This window comes from Delphinapterus leucas, chromosome 17 (assembly GCF_059928025.1).
Source record: "Delphinapterus leucas isolate spDelLeu-1000000601 "Yukka" chromosome 17, BTC_Dleu_Yukka2, whole genome shotgun sequence".
Taxonomy (NCBI): domain Eukaryota; kingdom Metazoa; phylum Chordata; class Mammalia; order Artiodactyla; family Monodontidae; genus Delphinapterus; species Delphinapterus leucas.
Genome location: NC_143145.1, coordinates 7,376,057 through 7,391,910, shown reverse-complemented (window position 1 = coordinate 7,391,910; position 15,854 = coordinate 7,376,057). Strand labels below are relative to the sequence as shown.

Below are 15,854 nucleotides of genomic sequence, written 5' to 3'. Positions count from 1 at the left end.
TGCTGGGGTGAGAGTTGGGGTCCCAGGGTTCTTAGCTGGGATTTGTGGCCGTGGATTTGCTGTGTGACCAAGGACAAGCTATTCATCTTTTACAATGCCAGCGATGGGAGATGAGGCTGAAAGCTCGTGACGGGAGAGGCCAGCTGAACCCTGTGTACACTGAGGTTACAGGGGAGCGGAAGACAAAAAGCAGGCAAAAGCCTTGCATTCCAGGCAAGACGTGCTGGGGAGAGGAGATCAGGTCAGGCAAGGGCTTGGGGGCAGAAGAAGGAGCAGACACACTGTGAGGACAAGGCCACATGTCCAAGAAAGAGAAAGAGGCTCACTGAGGCTCCCTGCACTCCTCACCCTGCCCTGGCCTCACACATCCCTCCCTCATCCCCCTCTTCTTAAGGTGCCTGCGTGACTCTCCCGATCTGCCAACCAAAGGAACCAAGTGGCATCTGGGTGGCCCTTCCCCTGACTTGTTCATGTGGCCACTCCTACTCACCTTCAGATCGCAGCATAACCTCAGCCTCCTCCGGGTACCCCCAACCTCTCCATCTGATATAGACACCTACCCCAAGTTCCCATGCTCCCGGAACACTGTGATGTCTAATTTCTCATCTTCCTTCCTGGTTAGACTGTGAGCACCCCCAGGACTGGGGCTGTACCTTAACTGTCCCTGGACCCAAAGCACAGTGAGTGGCAAACAGTAGGTGCTCAATGAACCAATGAGACACAGACAGGGCCCCGTGCCAGTGCGTAGGAAAGGGGAGAGAGAGGCAGCCCCGGTCACAGTGCTCCCACCGTTTAGAAGTGGCAAGTGCGTGCCTCATTATCATTTGAAGTTGGTTGTCACAGTGCCATTGCCCAGACACACCCCCAGGGCAACACGAAGGAAAAGTGAATTCCAAGTGGGCAAGCCCAACAAGCCCTCTAGGAGCAGGGGGCACCAGAGCTGGCTGAGAACAAGGAGGGGAATGCCACCAAGTGAACAGGAGGGGCTTTGCCGCAAGGCCTTGGAGCCACAATGGCGTCTGGGAGGTGGGAGGACCCAAGTTGGGGAGACAGTGTGGAGGCCCCCAGGGGACTTCCGGGAGCTCTTCACCAGGATCTGCCCCATCTGTGTACCAGTCAGGCCCAGTGCGAAAGCAAAGGCCATCCATTGGCTGGTGTGAGTCGACGTCAAGGCCCAGCTTGGATTTACAGTGACGTGCATTGATTTTGGCTCTTGCAGGATGTCAGCTCACCCGTAAATTAGAAGATTTATCTCAAGGAGCTACACAGATAAGTGGCTTTGCACATAAATACCTTTTCCTTCTCAGCTAAGAGTGCTAACGTGCTGAGGACGTCTGTGGGAGAGGCTTTAGGGAGCTCCTGCCATATCCCCAGGTCTGGCTCTGGGCAGGCATATGGACACAGCCAAGGACAACTGCAAGGTGCCCCAACCCCGGTCCAACCTCAGCTCAGGAAAGGGTGTGCCGTTGGCCTTGCCTACCTTGCTTCGTGCTAAAGGATTCACTCACTCATTCATTCATTCATCAAACATCAACTGAAGGTCTCTTCAGTCGATGGCCACTTCTGGGGCCAGGGGCTGTGGATGGACGCAGAGGTGGACTAGACCAAGCCCCTGCCCCCCACCCCCGGAATTCACATGGCAGTGGAGGACACAGGTGATCAATGACTGGGATGACATCAGGTGTGCTCTGCGCCGTGAGGAAAGTAAACTGATTGACGTGAATGATATGACCACGGCGGGTGGAGGCTATTCAGATGGGGTGGTCAGGGCAGGCCTCTCCGAGGGTGGAACCTGAGGCGAGCCTTGAAGGATGAGAATGAGGCAGACTTGCAAAGAGGAAGAGGAGGGAGGGCATTCCAGGCAGAGGGAATTACAGAGGCGTGGGAGAGCTTGGAATGTTCCAGAAACAGAAAGGAGGCTAGAGAAGCTGGACGTTGGTGAGCAAGTGGGAAAGAGGTGGGAGGAAGGCATCAGGGGCTGGATCCTGCAGGCCTGTGGATGAAGTTCACATATGACTGAGAACATCACGGGAAGCTAGCGAAACGGTCTTAAGCAGGGAAGTGAGATGATTCCATTTGGGTTTGCAGCGTGGTCTGGAGCGCCACTGGACACTGGATTGGAGGGGTCAGGCACGGAGGAAGGGAGGGCAGTTAGGGCTGCGTGGACATCCAGGTGGGCAGGAAGGGAGGCGACTCAGGGGTGAGGGAGGTGACGGGAAGCAGAAGGATACAAGCTGCATTTTTGGAGAACGTGGTCAATTCCTACGCCAGGAGAGAGGCCCAGGCAGCTGGCTTCCCAGGCTACGGCTGCTGCAAACACAGCCGAGGCCACCCACGTGGAGGCCACGCAGCCATTCCTGCAGCCCACTGACACCGTCCTCGGATTCCCACGCCCGGGCTGCCTCGGGGCTGAGTCTTCTGAAGCCTGAGCGGCAGTAGCCGGACAAGCTCTGCTCCGTGGACTGAATTTATGTTCCTACAAGCCCAGGGGAAGCTCCACAGAAAAGCAGACATTGTTCCACGTACCAAATGACCCCTTCACCTAAAATCCATCCTCATGTAGGGTCTTTTCCCTTCTATTTGGATATCCTATTATTTTTTTATCACCCTTCTATAATTCTTGAAAAGGATTTTTCCCATCAGTTTTCCTATAATAAATCCTCATTAAAAGGTGGTACTTTGGTTTGTAACCTTGTGTTTGTTATCAGGCTGAGTATTTGGCAAAATGGCTTTAGACTTACTGGTCCCAAATGAATCTGCTGGGGGTGAACTGTCCCTATTTTAGCATCCTCCACAGGACCCCTGTTTTTCAGAGTTGAGGAGGGACTGGGAACAGAACACTGAAGGCCGCCCTCACTCCGTCTCCCCACAGAAGACCCACCAAGACACATCGAAGGACCTCTATCCAGCATGGCAGACACTGCCGTGATCTCCTGGGTACCTGATTCAGTTCAGGTATCAGAGGAGGTTGCCCTCTCAAATCAGAGTTGTTTCCAGTTCAAATGAGACACTTTGATTTATCCAAAGATGAACCCTGGGGGCGAGAAGGAAAGGGAGGGAGCGCTGGGTTGAGTGCTATGGATAGAAGAGGACAAGGAAAGGGGTTCAGCTGGAGTCCTGGAGGTCCCGGAAAAACACGGCCTGTATAAGCCTTCCTTGAAGAGTGGGCGAGGACCCCACATGGGGCCACCCAAGCATGGTACCCGAGGATTTAATAAAGCAGTTATCAACAGAGGGGATGGGAGGGTGTGCAGAAACCACAGGGGAGAGTGCAAGGTATGGCGGTTGGTAACAGTGGGCACCTTTATTGACCTGAAGCCCAGCAGGGAGAGGAAGGGCCATTCCCAGCACTAGAGCAGAGAGCTGTGCGTCCTATAGGAGCTGGGACCTACAGTCAAGGGATACAAAAGTCCTCAGTAACCCTGCAGTGAGGTAAACACCCCGACCTCTCTCTCCTTCTTCCTCCTGACATCTCCCTGTTGCTCCCCACTGGCCGGACCAGAGTGCAAGAGGGCCAGTAGAGGCAACTCATATACGTCTTGAGTTTCCTTTCGCTGCTGTAACAAATTATAACAAACAGAATGGCTTAAAACAGCACGAATGTATTACCTTACAGTTCTGAAGGTCTGGGGTTCAAAATGGGTCTCACTGGGCTAAAGTCATGGTGCAAGCGGAGCTGCATTCCTTCAGACTCCAGGGGAGAACCTGTTCACTCCCCTTCCTATTTCCAGAGCTACCCACCGTCCTCAGTCCATGCTGTCTCAGTCTGTTTGAGCTGCAGTAACAAACTACCAGGGACTGGGTGGCTTATAAACGACAGAAATGCATTTCTCACAGTTTTGGAGGCTGGAAGTCCAAGATAAACTGATCCAAGGTCTAAGATGGCGGTCTTCTCACCACGTGCTCACAAGGTAGAAGAGTCAAGGAAGTTCTCTGGGGTCTCTTTTATAAGAACACTAATCCCACTCATGAGGGCCATCCTCTCAAGACCTAATCAACTCCCAAAGGCCCCACCTCTAAGGGTTGGGGGCTTAGGATTTCAAGATATGAATCTGGGGGAAACACAAACCTTCAGTCCATAGCACATGCAGTATCTGTGACTGGTTTATTTCACTTAGCATAATGTTTTCCAGGTCTAACCATGTTGTTGGAAATGGCAGGATTTCCTTCTTTTCTGAGGGTGAATTCTATATACGTACATTTCACATTTTCTTCATCCATTTGTCTCTCGATGGACATTTGGGATGTTTCTAAATCTTGGCTATTGTGAATAACGCTACAATGATCATGGAAGTAGAGGTATCTCTTCAAGATCGTGATTTCTATTTTAAATACATCATCCCAATTAAATTTCAGTCATCTTTCAGGGAAGAACGTTGTTTTATTGTTTTGGTTTTTTTCCTACTTTCAGATGAGGAAATGAGATCCAGAATTAGTAATGGTGGGTAACTTGAAGCTCTCACCACATGCCAGGCCCTAGAAGTTTGGGACACTCTTGTAGACAAGGCAGTGAGTGGCACAGCAGACAGGGCTGCATTGGCCGGGATCATTGCCCCGTTCAGAGCCTGGTGCAGAGAAGATGCCTGGGAACTACCTGGTGGGGGGATGAATGAAGGGGCTGTGAATGTCCACCTCTCAGGAGGGTATCGGAGCATCGAAGACAAGGGGGAAGGGAGGTGTTTAAAAAGGCTGAGCCGTCCCGTGGGAAACTTTCAGCTTCCAACCTTCCCTCCACAGGAACAGCCCTAAATGTTTGGGAACTTTCTGGGATTTGGCCTCCAAATCAGTCTGCACCCCTCTACACTTTTTCTTGTGACTGTGCTGGAAAAGACTCTCTTTCTCTTTTTTCTCATTCCCTGACAACGCATCAAGAGAGACCAAAGTTGGAAATCCAATTCCTGGCACCAAAGCAGTGGGTCCAGGTGCTGCATCCCAGGCTTTGCAAAGAGTCAGCCCCGAGGCAGCCAAGGACATGGGAGCTGCCAGAGGCCGGCACACCACTCAGGGAGGGGGCAAAGCCCTTCCTTCAGGCAGAGAGAAGGGCTGGAAAGAAGAAAATCAGGAAAGGTGGGGAGAGGGCCAACCGTTTACACGTGAGCACCGAGGAAGGCTAAGAACCCACACAGACTGAGCTCCTGTCGTCTTTGGCAAATATTAAGGCACAATGGCAGGCATATCTGTGCCACTCCGATCTGATCAAATGGCACTATCATCACAGCACAGAACAGAGCAGGAGCTGAATGGTGGCAAACGGATGCTCAGCTGTGTGTGTGTGTGTGTGTGTGTGTGTGTGTGTGTGTTTTAGAGTCAACCATTAATAATTCATGCCGCAGCTAAATGACGAGCGGGTCGGAGCCATCCTCAGCGCCCTCCCCCAGGCACCAGCACCAGCTCCCCGCCACTGACCCCTTTGGGGGACCGCCCGTCCCTCTCTCTGCCTGGGCCCAGAAGCGCCTGCCTGCTGTGTCATGCAGCGCCTGACACGCCCGGGACAAACGCTGACATCCTGCATCAGGCTCTTCCTTCCAGCCACCCAAAATCAAACAGGCTACAATGTGGCGATTTATCCTCCCTCCCATTGTCCTCAGCCTCACCCCTGCCCCTCAGAGGATGCAGGCCAGCTGGACAGGTCCCCCGGGTCACAAGCTTAATTCCCATTGGCCCCTGCCCCGCAGCAGCAGCCTATCCGATGTGAGCCTGGACATCCAGCCCTAGGACTAGCTTTTAGTGATGCCCAGATGCTTCGAGGCGCTGGGCAGGTTTTAAAGGGGGTGGCGAATGCTGTATTATTTCGCCCCTCCTGCCCCCCTACCCAATTCTTGGCGCAGTCTGTCCTGGCACATCCCTGGACAGACGTTCCCATCCCTCACCTGAAAAGGGTTTCAGGACATCTCCTGTCCCTGCCCAACTCCATTCCTCAAAGAGGCCTGACACGTTATCATGGTGGTAGGCATGCGGTCCCTGTAGCGGGGAGGGGAGATCTGACTCAGGCCCCCAACAGCTGGTGCAGCCGCAGCCCCAAGGGGAAGCCTCTCGTCTCACCCCACAGTCCCCTGAAGTCGGGGCTTAGCACAGCCATGCAGCCCACGATAAATCAAACCAAGGCCACAAGGCAGGGGTGGGACACAGCTGTGTTACTGCAGATGCCCTGGGGATCAATGGAGACTGTGAACATCACACAGCAGACCCACACATCTCACACAATTACTTCTTGGTGCCGTTTTTCGTTCCCCATTTGCCTCCTGAGGGCTCATTTTTTATTCAATAACTATTTAGGGACTGCGTACCATATGCCAGGCACTGAACCAGGCACTGGGGGTAGAGCAGGGAGCGAAATACAGCCGCTGGAGCTTGTGTGTGTGTTTTGGGGTCAGGGGGAGATAATCACAACATATGGGTGTGGGTACAGATAGAGACGGAGATGCAGACTGCAGATACAGATGTTAGCACTGCACTGCGGGGGGAGGGAATAAATGAGTCACGAGGACCCTTCACCACCTCTGTAGATGCTATCTCTGCCCAAGCTGTTTTTCAGGAGCTTGGAGTCAACTATGTCCAGTTCAAGCTCCAGCTGGCTAAGAGGCTAAGACTGACTGGGACCACCAACCCTCCACCTGGGCATGCGTTATGTTAGTGTCCGCTCGGTGACCTTTCCACATCACGGGGCCAAGAACTCCACCGTGGAACATGCTCACACTGCCGTTTTCTGAACATGTGTCCCATGAAGAAGCATGTAGCTTAGCTGCGCCCGTGCGGAATGACGATGACCCTCACCTTTTCCTTGTCTCCAATCTCCTTTCCCCAAGCTCCCCAAGCCTCAGCCCACCTGGCTGTTTTATCCCATAAATATCCCAGCCCCTCACCTTCAGGTAAGTGGATTGGAGTTTTGTCCTCCCATCTTCTCGCTTGGCCGCCTTATGAATAAACCTTTTCTCTGCTGCGAACCTCGGCGTCTCAGCATTTGGTCTGCTGAGTGTCGGGCCATCGAACCTGGTTCGACGGGGGCAGGAGGGGCAGCAGGAGGCTGGGAGGCCGGAGGGAGAAGGCAGCGGGAGGCGAGCTCAGAGAGGTCCTGGCCTGATGACGCACCCCGGGGACGTCCCCCCACTGACGGAGGGGGCAGCAGTGGACGGCTTGCGCAGAGGCTCCCCCTGACCTGACGGTGTCGTCATGGCCCCATGTAAAGGACACGGGCAGGAGAAGGGAAGTCGGCCAGGGGGAGCAGAACACCCAGGCCATATGGTGCTGGGACCTGTCTGGTGGCTATGAACGGGCCCAGGGACCAGCCTCTGGATGGTTCTACAGGTGAGAGTGCTGGGTCTGCTGACGGACTGGAAGTGGGGTGAATAGAGGCCACTCCTCCTGGTGGAATCCACACCCTTCTCTCCACCTGGAGGAGGGTGTTGCCTGCTGCCCACAGCTCACTCCCACTGGGCCCTGAGGCACCAGATGAGCTCTGAGCTGGGTGAGATCTTCCCCAAGGGCTAAGTGCAGAGGAGAAGGAAATGAACCTTCCCTGTGCCCAGGGCCTACTGTGCGTGGCAGCAAGGCCAGGCCCTCTGCTACACACCCTCAGCCAGTCCTCACAACTGACCTGTGCTAGGGTCCCCAGTTCACAGATGGGGTGTCTTGACATCTCAGACTAGTGTGGGCCCTGCGGGGTCTCTGCTACAGGAGCTGGCAGGCAGGGAGTCACGGCTCACACCATCTGACTCCAAGCCACTTCCCTTTTCCCTTAAGAAAACTCTGGATTCCTCTCTCTTGGTCCTGGTATAGAAAGGCCCTCCCGCCACCAGCTGTCAGCCTCTCTCACTCAACTGTTTCACTGATTCAAAGACACACCCTCTGCTGTTCCTTCCCCGATTCCTCTCTCCTCCTCCCTTGGTTTTAAGACTTTGAAAAGGAGCAATTTTATGGGAAAAGAGCTGCATACAAAATCATATATATTCTGTAAACTCATTTTATAAAACAAAATATATGTTTATGCTTACATAAATAGGTTGAAAACGAATCCACAAAAATCTAAACAGTTTAATTCTCTAGAATTTGTATTTTCTTCTTTGTTCTTTTCTATATTTTCCAAATCACCTGCCATTTATAGGAAGCATTATTGCATGAGGTTTACAAACACGGGCCCTGGGACCGGGAAGCCTGGATTCATCCCTGGGCCCACAAACTCATCTGATTTGGGGCCAATTCTCGGCCTCACTGGGCCTCTCCTTTCTCTTCTCTAAAATGGGGATCAGGACTTCCCTGGTGGCGCAGTGGTTAAGAATCCATCTGCCAATGTGGGGGACACGGCTTCGAGCCCTGGTCCGGGAAGATCCCACATGCCGCGGAGCAACTAAGCCCGTGTGCCACAACTACTGAGCCTGCACTCTAGAGCCCACGAACCACAACTACTGAAGCCCGCGAGCCACAACCACTGAAGCCCGTGCACCTAGAGCCCGTGCTCCACAACAAGTGAAGCCACTGCAATGAGAAGCCAGTGCACCACAGTGAAGAGTAGCCTCCACTCGCTGCAACTAGAGAAAGCCCGCGCACAGCAACGAAGACCCAACGCGGCCAGAAATTAATTAATTAATTTTTAAAATAATAAATAAATAAGTAAATAAAATGGGGATCATAATAACACCCCTTCCTCCATCCTCGGGCTGTTAACAGGACCCAGCGGGGTAGGGCCGGGGAACTGGTGGTCAGAGCTGAGGGAGTGATGGCTCTCACAATGGGCTTGCACTGCTTCTAAAATCACAGCTTGCAGAGCATTTTTAGAGAAATATGTTTTAAATAATTCAAAAGCCAGGGTGGGCGCAGGAGAATTAAAACTTGTTCTAACCTTCAGAGCCTGTGAATCTGAGGCTTCTGTGTTAAGAACATTTCAAAGCTTCCTGGAATCTATCTTCATTTGGTGCCTAAGCACTGGGGAAAGATGATAAACAGGCCTGCGGCCCAGGACAATTAACAAACCACCGGATATGGAACCACCGGATATGAAGAGACATTCCTCAGGGAAGAAGCAGGATCCTCCCTTGCTTGTGTTGCAGGGGTGCGGACATGTGGTGTGTGTGTATGTGTGTGTGTGTGTGTGTGGTGTGGTGTGTGTGTGTGTGTGGTGTGTGTGGTGTGTGTGTGGTGTGTGTGTATGTGTGTGTGGTGCGTGTGTGGTGTGTGTGGTGTGTGTGGTGTGTGTGTGGTGTGTGTGTGTGGTGAGTGGTGTGTGTGTGGTGTGTGTGTGTCTGTGGTGTGTGTGGTGTGTGTGTTGTGTGTGGCGTGTATGTGTTGTGTGTGTGTATGTGTGTGTGGTGTGTGTGTGGCGTGTGTGTGTGGCGTGTGTGTGGTGCGTGTGTGGTGTGTGTGCATGTGTGTGGTGTGTGTGATGTGTGTGTGGTATGCGTGTGTATGTGTGGTGTGTGTGGTGTGTGTGTGGGTGTGTGTGTGGTGTGTATGGTGTGTGTGGTGTGTGTGGTGTGTGTGTGTGTGGCGTGTGTGTGGTGCGTGTGTGGTGTGTGTGCATGTGTGTGGTGTGTGTGTGTGGTTTGTGTGTGGCGTGTGGTGTGTGTGTGGTGTGTGTGGTGTGTGTGGCGTGTGTGTTGTGTGTGTGGCGTGTGTGTGGTGTGTGTGGTGTGTGTGTGTGGTGTGTGGTGTGTGTGGTGTGTGTGTATGTGTGTGGTGTGTGTGGTGTGTGTGTGGCGTGTGTGCGTGGTGCGTGTGTGGTGTGTGTGCATGTGTGTGGTGAGTGGTGTGTGTGTGTGTGGTATGTGTGTGTATGTGTGTGTGTGGTGTGTGTGGCGTGTGTGTGTGTTGTGTGTGTGTGGTGTATGTGTGTGTGTGGCGTGTGTGTGGTGTGTGTGCATGTGTGTGGTGTGTGGTGTGTGTGTGTGTGTGTGTGTGTGTGGTATGTGTGTGTGTGTGTGTGTGGTGTGGCATTGAGGACGTGGGTCTCCAGGGCTGGCAGAAGCTGACATGGAGGCATGCACACATCTCTGGTTTCATCTCCACATCTTAGCCTGTGTGCTGCGCTGGGCACGGGCTGGGCACTGCTAGCCAGATGTAGAAGGGCCCAGAGGTCCAATCACTGCCAGGTGACCACTAATGGCCCAAGAACATCTGGAATGGCTGTCCTGGGATCACCTGGGACACCTCAGGGGACAGTGGCAGACGAGATGGCCTGCACTGTTCTGGCCTGGAAGGATCCTGCACTGGTCCGCACAGGGGCACCTTGGAGACTGTCCTTATCCACGGGGTGGGTCCTGAACCACACTGTCCTCCTGTGTCCCCTTCACCCCTCACCTCTGGGCCTCTGCTCTGTGACTTTCCACCTCCAGAGGCTGGGCTGATGGCCCTTGAGAACTCTCTTCAGTGGGCGGAGGGGAGATGGGAAGCTGAGGGTGCTGGCCCCAGGTGGGGTGGGGAGATGGCCCTGGGCCACTGTGCTGGGTGCTGCCAGATCGTCACCCGAGGGCTGGAGTCTGAGCTGAGGAGCTGGACAAACGTCAGGGTCACAGGGAGCTCGTGAGGCCAGAGACAAGGCTGGAGGGAGGCGAGGGGTGGAGGAGCTCAGGGCCAGGTCAGCGGCCATGTGGAGGCAGGACAGGGAGAAGTGGCTCAGGTGGAGGCTGGGGTCAAGGACAGGATGCTAAACGCTTCTTGTTGCCGATCCCTGACTGCATCCCTTCCACTCCACACCTCGTCTGCCGGCCTTCAACACCCTGTGCAAGGCTCTGCTCTTACACGCCAGACTCCTGGGCACAAAAGCCTCTCTGTGTCCCCCATTTCTTGATTACAGGAAATAGGCTTCATTCCATGACCTTCCCTGAGTTCCAAAGGGCACATTCAAACAGCTGCTAGTTACGGAAGGGAGGGGATGCAGAGACAAGGGAGGAACAGTCAAAATAAACAATAGTGCAGCCTTGGGGCAGGGTCCTGGCTCTCCCTCAAGGGATACACAACAACATCTTTGAGCTGTTTTGCAGACACTGAAACCCTCACCAGGTGGGAGAAGTAAACTGTGCGCTGCCCACAAGCACGCAGACCCCAGACCGGGTGGAACCGGAAGGTCGATGATGCCGACTCCCACTACCTCCCCACCAACCAATCAGAAGAGTGTCCACGAGCTGATCACGCCCTCTTTGAGCCGTTACTGTAACAGTCCTCACTGCCCCCTCCAGGTCGGGCCACACGGTTCTGAGAGCATTAGCCCGCTGTGGTCCGCAAAGCAATAAACTGCAAACTGCCTTTACACATCCACACATTCCTACCTCACCCAAAACTCTGTCTCCAAGATTTAATTCAGTGTCGGGGTACAGAGGCCGGATTCGGCTTCAGTATCATCTCCATTTAGCAGAATGGCCCCAAGAGGCTGTCACACTCTCCCACTAGGGAGGGAAGTCAGAACTGTCTCAGGTCAAATGCTTGTGTCCCCCTCTGCTGCTCCTACGTCAGCCAAAGTGAGCCTCTACAATTGCTCCTTTACTGCCTTCAAAGTGTTTCCACGCCACAGAAGCAAGGGACAAGCTCAGCCGAACCGAAGAGACTCCCTCAGTTGAGAAGAGGGAGCTGAGAATACAGAGATTTCACAGGACAGAGCACCAGAGAGAGGAGCAGGCTGCACACAGAGATGCCCAGAGACCTGCAGTGGGCCCTGCGGTCAGCAGCAGAACAGCCTCCGAAGACGGCCACATCCTAACGCCCGGACCCTGTGAACACGTCACTTTAAACGGCAAAGGGGAATTAAGGCTGCTCATCAGTGGACCTTAAAACAGGGGATGGACCTGGATGATCTGACCCCAGCTGGGGCGGAGAGATGAGATGACGAGCAGAGATCTGAAGTGTGAGAGGCCTCAACCCACCACCGCTACCTCTGAGGACAGAGCAAGGGGACCATGAGGACAGTGGGCAGGCCCCAGAGGACGGAAACGGCCCACGGGTCACAGCCAGCAAGGAAACGGGGACCTCAGAAGGAACTGAATTCTTAAGAATCTGAGTGAGCAGAAAATGGATTCTCCACTTCCTCCAGAATCCAGAGGATCCTAGAACAGAGCCAGAGTAGAGTCTCCAGAGGGAACACAGCCTGCCGACACCTTGGTCTTAGCCCATGGAGACCTATGTTGAACTTCTAACTTTCAGAACAGGAAGACAATAAATTTGCATTGTGTAAGCTGCTAAGCTTGTGGTAATTTGTTACGGCAGCGATAAAAAATGAATTCAACCCCCTTGAGTATTCTGATCAACACATGCATGTGAGAAGACTACCAAAGGTTGGGCAAAAAGCATCTGAGTGGATTAAAGGGAACAGATCCCAGGGATCATGTAGGGCCCCGCCTTGTGTACTGACTGGATGGAGTCCCAACGGAGCCGTGACTAGGGGGAAGCAGAGACTTGGTTTCCGGATCTGGTTCTGCCCTAACTCATCGGTTGCCCTGGGCAAGACACACCTCCCCGGCCTCTGTTTCCTTGTGTGGGAAATGTGGGCTTGGTCTGGAAACCTTCCAAAGCCCCCTCTCCACCCCCTCCACTGTGATGCTCTTCAAGTCCTCATCACCGAAAAACGATCTAGTCTTGGATTGGATTGGATTTCAGTGGTCCTTTGGGTGGAGAATAACTGGGCTGTGTGCATACAGCTACCCTGATTCCCTGCATGCCCATGTGAAAACCATCATTGGTTCCAGTTCTACTGCAGGACAGACATGAGGCAGCCAGTCGGTTCAGTGCCATTTCCCACTTCCCTCCACTGGCAAGGCCCTGTCGAGGGGGAGACCCACTGATTGTAAGAGTGAAAGAAAATGAAACAACCTAATATCCATCAAGAGGGGAATGCTAAATAAACTACAAGGAGCCAGTACATGGAAGACTGTGCCACCTTTTAGGGATGAGGTAGATCCAAGTGTGCGATGCAGAAAGTTCTCTAGTTTTCCACACACGTGGATGTGTAAAGGCAGTTTGCAGAGCAACGCATACAGAGTAACAGTGCTTATGTTTGCTAAAGGAGAATGATACAAATGTATATGTGTGTGTGTGTGTGTATATATAACATATACATTTTTATGTACGGTATATGTCTATATATTACATATAGACATAAAACGCATTGAAAAGGGGTCTATTTTGCACACAGCCGCCCAGCAGTCCTTTTAAAACATGAGTTGGTTCATGCCCTCCTCATTCCCAACGCTCCAGCAGCTTCCCAGCTCACAGAGAACAAGACACAAAGTCTTTTCCGTGGCCCGCAAGGTGCCCTATGTTCTCGCCCACTCCTCCCCAACCCCGAGGCCTCCCAGGCCCTCCCCACGCAGCACACTTGGCCACAGTGCCTCCTGCTGCCCCTGGACCAGGTGAGTCCGCAAAGCCCGCACCTGCCTTCTGCTACTGGGCACACCTTCCCCAGGTGTCCGCCCGGCCCACACCCTCGCTTCTCGCAGGCTGCTGCTGCAACGTCTCTCATGGAAGGAGTCTTGGTCTAAAATAACACTTCTTCCCCAGCGGCTTCCCTCCCCTGCCCCGCTCCATTTTTCTAAAGAGGACTCATCGTCCTCTAATGAGTTCTAATCTCATCTGCGTATGCTCACTTACAGCTTCACTCCCTCAACTAGCATATAAGCTCTTAGAGGAATGCCAGGAACATAGTAGGTCCTCCATAAATATTAATTAAATGAATCAACAAATAATAGATGGCAAACCACACCAGGCGATACAGCCACTATGGAGAACAGTACGGAGGCTCCTTAAAAAACTACAAATAGTACTACCATATGACCCAGCAATCCCACGACTGGGCATATACCCTGAGAAAACCGTAATTCAAAAAGAGTCATGTACCAAAATGTTCGTTGCAGCTCTATTTACAATAGCCAGGACATGGAAACAATCTAAGTGTCCATCATTGGATGAATGGATAAAGAAGATGTGGCACATATACACGATGGAATATTACTCAGCCATAAAAAGAAACGAAATTGAGCTATTTGTAATGAGGTGGATGGACCTAGAGTCTGTCATACAGAGAGAAGTCAGAAAGAGAAAGACAAATACTGTATGCTAACACATATATATGGAATTTTAGGGGAAAAAAATGTCATGAAGAACCTAGGGGTAAGACAGGAACAAAGACGCAGAGCTACTAGAGAATGGACTTGAGGATATGGGGAGGAGGAAGGGTAAGCTGCGACAAAGCGAGAGAGAGGCATGGACACATATACACTACCAAACGTAAAATAGATAGCTAGTGGGAAGCAGCCGCATAGCACAGGGATATCAGCTCAGTGCTTTGTGACCGCCTGGAGGGGTGGGAAGGAGGGAGACGCAAGAGGGAAGAGATATGGGAACGTATGTTTATGTATAACTGATTCACTTTGTTATAAAGTAGAAACACACCATTGTAAAGCAATTATACTCCAATAAAAAAAAACACCAAAAAAAACACCACACCGAGTAGTCGCATCTTGGGAGGAGACAAGAGTTGCTCTGGAAGAGAAACTCTAGCTTTATCTGTAAGGTCTAAATTGTTTACAGTGAGAATGTTTTCTTGGATTACTTGCGAAATTAAACATTAACAAATATTTAGGACAAGGCCATTATAGTCCATTGTGATGAGTCCTTCGTAGGAGGAGGGGTGCTTCTCTGGGAACTCACAGGGATCTAAACTGGGAACTGAAGGGACTTCCCTGGTGATCTAATGGTTAAGACTCCATGCTTCCACTGCAGGGGGCACGGGTTCCATCCCTGGTCGGGGAAGTAAGATTCCCCACACCATGCGGCACAGCCAGAAACAATAAAAATAAAAAAATAAATTGGCAACTGAAGAATGGACAGGAGAGAGGAGAGTAGTAAGAGGGTTCCAGGATGAGGGAACGGTGTGAGCAAAGGTGCGGGGGTGAGATGACCGAGGCACAGCTAGGCTCAAAGTCAGGTTGAATGGAAACATACAACTTGCTCTCTTTGGCGATGCAGCCTGAACCTGCAATCCGCCAGGAGCTTGTGCTACAATACAGACATTACAAATCAATGCACAGCTTCCCCGCTTCCTTCACTGAAAAAGTCTTAACACGGAACAAACACGGAAGTTCTGTAATGGGAATGAACAGCCTGCTTGATGACCAAGTCAACTTACATTCTGGCCTGGAGCCAGGTCTGGCCTGGATGGTAACAAGTGGTTGGTAACTGGGAACTCGTCCTCAGACCCGGCTCCGTGGTTCTCCATGCAGGTCCTCTCGAGCCTTGGCTGAGGAGGGGGAGTGCCTGGGGGGCTGGAGGTTTGGGGGTTGAGGGGAGGGAAGGGGCAGAGACTAGGGCCACACCAGCTGCTTCTTGATCCATGGGGGAGACACTAAGCCCCAGGTGCCTGCAGATGCTCACATGCTCCACACCCACCATCTTCCTTTTCTTCCTTCTCTACCTGCCTTCCCTTGTCTGACTTCTTTCTTTCATCCACAGGTATCTGTTGATTCCTCCCCTCCCTGTGTCCACCCCCGGCCATGTTCTCACTGGCCTTGGCACCTCTCAGGCCCTCCATCTGGCTAAAGTCTGGACAACTTCAAGGATTTGGCTGCAGAATGTCCAGCACCCCAAGGAAGCCTGGCCCTCCAAGGAGGGTTGGGGCTCCCTCTGCGATGTCTCCACAGCCCTTGGAAACACCTCCATCACTTGACATTGACATTGCCCAGTGACCTGCTTTACCAGATGGGGAGACTGGGTGGGGCTTGGATGGACTCACGTTCACCTCTGCACGCCCGCATCTCAGGGCAGGATGAGTTCTCGGTAAATACATTTTAAAAAGAAAACAAAGTTGGATTGACTGTGCGAGAGTCCATGGGGAAAACACTAATTAGACTATTTCATCCACATCCGGGGGAAGCTGA

General features: G+C 52.4%; 1 protein-coding gene across 4 annotated transcripts in view; it reads right to left on the bottom strand.

Annotated features, from left to right (window-relative positions):
* Positions 1 to 15,854, bottom strand: part of ZFAT (zinc finger and AT-hook domain containing) — a 244,589-nt gene that overhangs the window by 31,217 nt on the left and 197,518 nt on the right. For all 4 annotated transcript variants that reach the window (XM_030764163.2, XM_089898687.1, XM_022555539.2 and 1 more), the window contains one exon: positions 1 to 15,854. This exon is cut by the window's left edge and continues 31,217 nt beyond it; it is cut by the window's right edge and continues 12,645 nt beyond it. The gene's annotated coding sequence lies outside the window, so the exon portion shown is untranslated.